The following is a 9,487-nucleotide window of genomic DNA, read 5'->3' on the forward strand; positions in this document are numbered from 1 at the left end:
ACCTAGTGAAGACCCTCACTCTCATATGGAGACCTTTTGTGACTATTGTGATGCGATTTCTCAAACCGGTGTAACTCAAGACCAAATTCGATGGGTCTTATTTCCTTTTTCTCTAATTGGCACCACGAAACAATGGTTGAAGGGCCTTGATAAGGCCACTCTCGGAATTGTTGGAAGAAGTTGGCTCTAGCTTTCTACAAAAAGTTCTGTCCAACGAAAAAGACTAACATGCTAAGAGCTCAAATTACGGGTTTTAAGCAAAGGGATGAAGAATCTTTGTATGAAGCTTGGTAGCGGTTAAAAGGAATTTGTCGCTCATGTCCTCACCATGGACTTAGCGAGTGGTTCTTGGTACAACAATTTTGGAGCGGTCTATATGAAGATTCAAGGAACATTCTCAACATGGGATCAAATGGAATGTTCACCGAAGTTGATGACAATCAAACTTGGAACAAAATTGAGGAAATGGCGGTCCATAACTCATAATATAGTAGACCTCGCAAGGCTACTAGAGGAGGAAAGCATGAAGTGGACTCCGTTACTCAATTGGGTGCTCAACTTAGTGCTCACATTGATACCATCAATTTGAAGTTTGAAAAGGCTATGGCTAGACTTGAAGAAGCCTCAAAATCACCAAAGCATCATGTTAATGCCATGACGGCATCTTCATCAATCCCAAGTGGGATATGTGAGAATTGTAGAACTTTGGGACATGACCCAAATGAATATAGGGGAACAAATGAACAAGTGAATGCTTTCCAAGCATACAAGAGTGGTACCCCTTATTCCAACTATTACAATGAAAACACCAAATTCCATCCAAATCTCTCATACAAAAGCCAAAATGTTCAAAACCCTCAAACAACATACACCCCACCTCCCATGAGAAACCGAAATCAAAGACCCTTTTACAACCAAAACCAAGGTTACCAAAATCAATCTCCATACAATCAACAAACTGACCAAGGTTTTGATGCTAAAAAAGCGGTCCTTCAAATGCAAAAGAATCAACAAGAGTTTTTCACTCAAATGCAAAAGGATATTCAAGCAAAGGAAACCACCATCAACAACATCCTAGCTCACACCAAAATGTTGGAAACCCAATTGACTCAACTAGCATCTTCAAGCTCACAAAGACAAAAGGGGCAATTACCACCTCAAAGTAATCCCCCAAGACATGAAACGGTTCGTGCCATTCACTTGAGAAGTGGTACAAGGTATGAAGCACCGAAGAAGCAAGTTGAGGATGAAGTTGTGGAAGCTAGTGACAAGGAAGAAATTGTGCAAAACTCCAAGGATGGAGAACCATCAAAAGAAGAAGTTTCAAAGAAAAATGAAGACAAGGTCAAGGAGAAGGAGCCCATTGTGATTAGACTTCCTTTTCCAAGTCGTCAAGCCAAGCCCAAATTTGATGACCAACTTGGAAAATTTATGGAAATTGTGAAGAATTTGGAAGTCTCAATTCCTTTCACGGAATTAATCAATCACGTGCCGGCCTATGCGAAATACATGAAAGACATCCTCGCAAAGAAGAAGTCGATCCGGAAGCTTGAGACTATCGCCTTCACTAAGGTGAGTAGTGCAATACTTCAAGGGAGTTCACCTCCAAAACTCAAGGATCCGGGAAGCTTCTCAATACCGTGTACCATTGGCGACACCACGATCAACAAAGCCTTATGTGATATAGGGGCTAGTGTGAGTGTTATGCCGTACTCGGTGAGTAAAAGGTTGGGGATGGGAGAGCTTAAATGCACCAATATCATACTCCAAATGGCCGATAGATCGACGAAGACACCATTAGGGATATGGGAAGATGTTCCCATACGAATTGGGAAATTTTTCATCTCGGTGGACTTTGTCATTGTTGATATGGAAGAAGACTCCAACATTCCTATCATTCTAGGAAGACCTTTCTTACACACCGCGGGTGCGGTGATTGATGTGAAACATGGAGAGCTCACTCTAGATGTGGGAGATGAGAGTATAACTTTCAATCTTGACAAGACCATGAGAGCTCCTCGTTTGCATGAACCATGCTTTATGATTGATCATTATAGCCGGAAGGATGATTGGAAGAAGTCGGAACTCCAATGGAAGAAGAGAATTGAAGATGATCCATTCAAAGAGCAAGTGAATTATAACAAAGAGAGCTTGAAAAGCTCACCAAAGTCAAGCAATGAAGAAGATGGCCTCATTGGCTAAGACAAGAAAATGGGAGAATTGTCTCTATCAACTCAAGAGATCTTTAGTGATCAAGTAGATGAAGTTTGTGGTCTTTGGGACGATGAGTTTGAAGGGATTTTCAATCCCTATATTTGTAATGCTATCGATCAAGACCGACAACATAGGCAAAGATCTATTGAAGATCTTTATCATGACAATGAACAAGCTTTTGATTACTTCTTCAAGGTGTTGAGCAACATCAACAACACCTTGGACATGCCCCCATGACATCTCACTAAGGATGAGAGTTTGGTGGAGTCCTCCCTAAACCACCATTTGTAAATATTTCTAACTCCTAACTCGCATTTTAATTCTCATATTGCATTTTTGTCATTTTTGGATTTTTATGCCTTGATCAAGATAATTATCATGTTTGAGAGAAGTGAGAGAGGGACTAATGATTTCAATTGATGTGTAGTGCTTTAGCTTAGTGTGGGGATAACAATTGCCTAGGCTATCCATGCCTTAGTAGTGCCCCCACAATGAAGAACACGAGATTTAGAAGAATGAAAAATGACAAGGGTTATGCAAGTACACGGATGGAACTGAATCCGGGTAAAAGGGGCAGAATCCGAGCGTTTTCAAGAGAATCCGCCCGTCTTCAGGCAACCCGGGCGTATTTGTCACAAAACGCCCGTCCTCTGAGCTGAATTTTTAAAAATTTTGGGACTGTTAGCAAATTCGGGCGTCCTGCAAAAGAATCCGCCCGTCCTCAAAAAGACACCGGTCTGCAAGAAAAAACGCCCGTCTTTTTGGCTGAGAAAAACAAGAAAATTCCCTGGAAAGGAATCTGCCCGTCTTCACTGAAAGACGCCCGTCCCGCAGCTGAACAATCCGAGCGTCTTTGCTCAAAGACGCCCATCTTTAGGCGAGAATTCTGAAGCCCAGAATAGACAGAATCCGGGCGTCCCGAAGGAAAGCCGCCCGTCTTCCCCTTGCATTTCAAAATTTTTGGGTCTTTTATAAAGCCCCTCCCACATTCATTTCTTCATTCCATCATTCAAAACACTACCCATAAACCCCAAAACTCAAAACCCTCATCCTCTCCATCACAAAAACAAGATTTCCTCAACCACATTCATCAAAATCAAATCAAAACATCCTTCTAACAAAAATTAATCACTCCTCTTTCAACAAAAATCAAACCAAGCACCAAAATCTTCAACCTTTGAGTCGATTTTTGTATTTATAAAGGCAAAGCCTTTCATCTTAAAATAGATTTGGGTACACTTGGAAATTGAAGATTTTCATTCTTTTCTTGGTTCAAGCATCAATGGCAAGGACAAAAGGAGAAACAAAGGCACCAAAGGCAAAGGCACTCTCAACAAGACAAAAGAGTCTTCAAGCAAAGAAAGCCTCATTGGTTATGGTGGTAGCTAGCTCAAACTTGGAAATGCAACAACAACAACCTCCCTTGGAAGCAACAACTTCTACCACTCCGGAAATTTCTCAACTTTCGAACTATCCGGAGGTAATTTTCATCTCTAACTCCCACAGGGAAACTTTTGCCAAGTATGCTAGAAAATCCTTTCTATCCACCAAGTTTATTTTTAAAGATGCCTTAGATAAGTTGGGTGTCCTTGAGCAAACTAGAGCCTTCTTTGAAAACATGGGGTTGGGCAAATTGTTTACAACAAAAGAATTAACATACCCCTCCCTTACCTTAGAAATTCTTGAGTTCTTTGAAAATTACAAAGGTAGAGACCATGGAAAACATCGAGTTCCACCTAGCTAATGTTAGTAGGCGCATCTCCTTTGAGGAAATGAGTAAAGCTTTGGGTCTTGATGATTTACATAGTTATTTCAAGAATGTTGGCAAGTATGACCCCGCTCCTCTTTGGGAGGCGATTTCCGGAAGGAAATTTGAGAACTATCATGCTAGTCGTGCTCTATTAGTCCACCATTCGGGAATTAGAGTGTGGCACAAGGTCGTAGGGAATACCATCATTGCAAGAAAAGACACCAACCACTTTACCAAGCTCGATTTTGTTCTTCTTGAGTCGGCCTTAAACATTGGAAGGGAATTCACCAAGCCTTTCAACTCTCTAAGGCTTTTGGTGGATAGATGGCTAAATGTTGATTGTGGGAAGCAAGGCACTACCGTTATTGTGAATGGAGGTCTAGTCACTCTTTTGGCTAAATACTTTGATCTGAACTTCAATAAGGATAGCAAGTATGTGGCGAAAAAGGGTGGTCATCTTATTGATATTGATGCTATGATAAACAAATACAAGTGGGTCTCTCATAACCCTCTTGACACCAAGTATGGATGGCTCACTAGTGAGGCTAGATCTTTTACTTTGCCTTCGAAGATTTGTCGTTTAAGTGTCCATCGGACCAATTATCTCCTTCCCTTCTCAAAAGAGGCCGAATACGTTATCCGACAACAAAGGGATGAAATTGAAATGCCCTCCTCTTCCATTGTCACACCACCCTATCCTTTCAAGTACCAAGAGTTCAAACCCGAAGGTGTTGAAGCAAGCAAAGATTATATGACTCTTCTTATGCAAGAGATGCACAAGCAAGCTTTTAAGGATCGGGAAGATGCTTACTTAGCCCAATATCCACCCCTCCTTCATTTAGCTAGGCAAGGACTCCTTGATCCTTCATGTCCTTTGCCTAGTTGGGCGGATAGGGAAGTATTCTTTCCGAGTGCATCTAGGGGTGAGATTCCGGGTGACGATGAGGTTGTCGGTGATGCGGTTGATGATAGCATTGATGAAGAGGCTAGTGAAGAAGAAGAAGAGGATGATGAACAAAGTGAACAAGAAAGTGAAGAGGGAAGTGGTGATGAGTCCACTTCTATTGAGGAAGATGATGATAGTAATGATATGATGGAAGATTAGCAAGCTTTGGAGGCTCCTACCCTCTTGAGGTTTGTGTATTTCTCTCTTTGTCTTATTTATTTATCTTGATCATGATTGGAGTAGTCCTAGAAACATAGAGGACTAACACCTCGGCCCCATTGAGGTGTTCTTATTTTATTGTTCCCACTTTTGAAAATCCAAAATGACAAATTTAGTTTCATGCATTGCGTCGTGTGTGCATGAACTACACCCAATCTTAGGACATTAGAAATAATGTCTAACTCGGTTTGGGGAAGTACATACATACACAACGGGAGGTAATCTAAATTATTCTCTCCATCATAAACAAAAACCATGCATCATGTAGTGTAGATTAGTTTAGCTTGCATTTAGTGTAGAATTCATGCATCATGCTTGCATGATTTCCCATCATTTTGGCCATTGAGGACAATGCCCATATTAGTGTGGGGATGGGGAATTCTATCTTAACTTCTATTCAAAAATCCAAAAAAATTGAAAATTTCAAAAAACCATAAAAATTTAAAAAATTGAAAAACCAAAAACATGTTCATTTCCTCTGTAGTGTAGTCGTGTATATATTATTGTATATATTGTGTTTGTGTTATCATTGTTCACATTGATCCACTACGCCACATCCGAGACATGAGGATATTGAAGACCGCATGGTATGATCTTTCCAAATCTCCTTTTTCCTCTTTATGTTAATGACTATGTGGCTTTATTTTGATTGATGCGGTTTAACAATTTGAACTTACGACTTGCATTTAGTTTATATGGCATATTAGTTGGTAGAATCATTTGCATTAGGATGTTTATATGTTAGTTGCATCATGGCATGTAGTTGCATGTTAGAAAAAGTTTGCGAAACCGTCTACTTGGGAAGCTTGACAAGTGTATATAGGCCCTAGTAGATGCTTTTTCTTCTTAAGACTTTGCTTGTTAGAATACTTGTAAAACACCCTAGGATGTGTCATGCTAGTATCCTTTGACCCATGGTTTACGGCCTAGTCAAGAGTACCTTGTGGTGTGATAAATCCTTGGCTACCGTTTATTCCAAGGTGACCCTTGAAACCATGCATCCATCCATCCATGTTCTACCACATTTTTGTCAACAAAAGGGAATGGGCACAAAAAGAAATCAATTTGAGTTCAATGAAATGAAAAGTGAAAGAAAGTTTGCAAAATGCATCAAATGAAAAGAGGAGCAAAAATAGAACTCCTAAAGCTTCAAATATAAGCCACCCTCACTACATATGGGGTGACTTTGAAAATGTTCAAAAGAAATGAAAAGAAAGGTGTCAAGTGTTGAAATGCAAAAAATCAAAAGAAATGGCAAGAAAGTGTTCTCAAATGTTATTTGCCACATGAAATTGGGGGGGAAAACAAAAATGAAAGCAAACTCCCAAAGTGAAACTCAAATATCTATCGATCCCTTTATCCATCGTATCCATTTTTGTGCATGGTAGAGTGGGGACGACCCTTCTTCTTGTCTAGGCAAGAGGGGAAATTCCGCGATCCTCCAGTGTTTCTAACACCATAGGGAGTCTACTCTTAACAAAAGAATTTAACGATTGAGGACAAAGGTACCCTAGCTTGACACAACTTGGAGGTGATTTATTGGTATCCTTCTAGGCTTAGTAGTTTGAAGAAATTGCATCTATGAAGGAGTGTGTACCCTTGAATTGCTTCCCTTGTAGATAATTTCCGCCACTTAGATGAGGACAGTGGCTATTCTTTTGTAGATGCATCCATTATTTGTTTTTGTGTGATTTAATGCTTGGATGTGTCGCCATTTTGGCAAGACCCACCTTGCCTTGCAAGAAGGCATCCTACCTCATGGTTGTCTTGTTGTGAGTTGAAGGGGCGGAGTGAGACCCACTAATTGTCTCATATCGGCTATGTTATTAGGTAAGTTTAAATAATGGTCCTAGTCTTTGTCACCTCTTTACTCGGGACGAGCAAAGGTTTGGTTTGGGGATATTTGATGTGACCATAATTAGAGCATATTTAGTCCCCGAATTAGCCTTGTTCCCATGCTTTTTAGTGCATATTTGGGTCATTTATTGTCTTTAGTTCTTTGTTTTGCATATTCTTTGAGGTTTTGTGTCCTTGGTAGGAAAGGAGTGCAAACCTTGCATTTTCATGGCAAAATGAGACTAAATTGATTGAATTCAATGACAAAGCATCAAGGAGAGACAAGATTAGAAGGCCTTTGTACATACTATAGTAGATGGGCAATGATGAGAAAAGATCCTTGCATCCCCGAGGAAATCCCCAAGGATTTTATGAAGAAAAGGGAAGAAAAGAAGAAGAAATGTGACTGTCCAGCAATCCATGCGGATTGTCCTGAAGACGCCCGTCCTCCACCTTCACAATCCGTGCGTCTTCACTCCAACACGCCCGGGCAGCAACCCTAGAAGACGCCCGTCTTCTCCCCAAGACGCCCGGGCAGAGACCCACGAATCCGGCCGTCCCGTGCTAAAGACGTACGGATTCCAAGGCAGCACAACTTCGTCTTCTTCAAGCTTCAAGAAAGATGCCCATCCTTCCAAAAATACCGGCGTTTCCTTAAGTAGGGACTTAATCGTCATTTAAGCCCTTAGTTAACCCTAATTCCTACACCTAATCCCCACTATAAATACCCCATTAGTCTAATTAGAAGAGCATGTTCTTCTTAGCAATCTTTAGTATAGTTAATATCAATCAAATCTCTCTTTAATATTGTAATCAACAATTAATCAAGTTTTAATACAAGTTTTATTTCCTTAATCTCTCTTTTGTTCATCCTTTATTTTGGGTAATTGAAGATTATTTGGGTTATTATTGGGAGATTGACAACCTCTCAATCAAGCATCAATTACTTCTTTTATTCTTTGCTTTATTATTGGAATCATTAGTAGGTATAATTCTCTTAATCCCTTTTTAATTATTGCTAATTACTTTTATTTATTCATCATGTTTCACTTTGTTGGTATGATTGACAACCTTGCTAGCATGTTTAACATGATAAGGAGTGGGTAGTCACTTAGCTAGGGTTAATGGGTAATTAGGGGAAACCAACATTGGGAATGATTCATGCTTAAATTAATATGCTTTCATGGTTTATTTGCTTGCTTGTTATGATCTCAACTCATGCACATGTTATGTTTGATGAAATGCGAGCCTATGAATCCTTGCATTTTTTACCCATCACCTATCTTTTCAATGAGACTTGTAAGACATAAACCAACTCGAGTCTCATTAGACCATGCATGTTGTTGAGTAGGGAAGACTAAGTCGACTTGTAGGTGTTGTACAATCTAATCGATTCGGCTCCGGGACCCAAACTTTCCTAGGATTGTAAGATATAACCCAACTCAATCCATCACAACAATAATTGCTTGCTTATAATTTGAGAACATGTTTGTATGATCAATTCCCATGAATCCCCTATGACCCCATGATACCCTAGTGCTTTTTATCAATTGTTTACAACCCTTTTTAATTCATCTTGCTTGTTTACTTTCATTGCTATTTAGTTTAGTGACCTTCTACATCAACCCAAATTGTGACACCCCTAAGACACCGCTAGTTGCAATAGAAATCTCATCTCAATTCTCGTCCCTTGGGATCCGACCTTTACTTGCCTCTTTACTAATTGTAAAGTTGTTTGTGAAGTTATAAATTGTGTTTTGGTCTAGGTGCTCCTAACGACAAGTTACCGAAAAGATTTAGTCCGACCAGTAATCTTCTCGGAAATGGGACCGTAATGGGAATAGCTAGGCCTTCATTTCTTTGCCAAAGAATTGTCACATTCAGCATTGGAATCACTCGATCGAGTAACAGTACCTCTCGATCGAGTGCTTTTCTCAGCAATAGTTCTCGATCGAGTACTTTGATCTACTCGATCGAGAATAGTGTTTTCAACAGTGCTCGATTGAACACTTTCATTATCTCGATCGAGAACCTTTTCAGCATAATCCCTCAATCGACCACCAGAAATCAGTCGATCGAGGACATCTTGTGTATTCAGCACTTTTTCATCAAAAGACGACTTTTCTTGAGCAGTAACTTAAGCTTCCGGGTCTGTAAATCTAGCAATTTCAGTCGGCATTTTGGGTCCCTCATATGAAAGACCACTCCTCAAATTAATCAAATTTATCGTCTCATGTTGTTTCTTGTCAGGTTGGGACGGTAAATGACCCGGCTGCCAGGAAGCTTGATTAATAGCCAATTGAGCCATCTGGGATTCAAGTGACTTGATAGAGGCATCTTTCACTTGGTCACTTTTCTGCAATTGAATCGTCAGTGATTGCAGCATTGACTTCAACTCGGCCATTTCACCTATGCCACTAGAAGAGGCTCCTTGATGCGCGGGGGAAAAGAAGGAGGCTTTTGTAAGCCTTGTTGTTGAGTTTTTTGAGGCGGTACATAAGCTTGTTGTTATTGCGGTGGAG

At 40.2% G+C, this 9,487-nt stretch overlaps 1 non-coding gene across 1 annotated transcript; it reads right to left on the minus strand.

Moving 5' to 3' along the window:
- Positions 1-228: 228 nt before the first annotated feature.
- LOC141610251 (small nucleolar RNA R71) lies at positions 229-335 on the minus strand. The gene has a single exon (XR_012528153.1). It is a non-coding gene; the product is annotated as a small nucleolar RNA R71 (small nucleolar RNA).
- Positions 336-9,487: the final 9,152 nt, after the last annotated feature.

The sequence above is a fragment of the Silene latifolia genome, chromosome 10 (genome assembly GCF_048544455.1).
Source record: "Silene latifolia isolate original U9 population chromosome 10, ASM4854445v1, whole genome shotgun sequence".
In the NCBI taxonomy this organism is placed as follows: Eukaryota; Viridiplantae; Streptophyta; class Magnoliopsida; order Caryophyllales; family Caryophyllaceae; genus Silene; species Silene latifolia.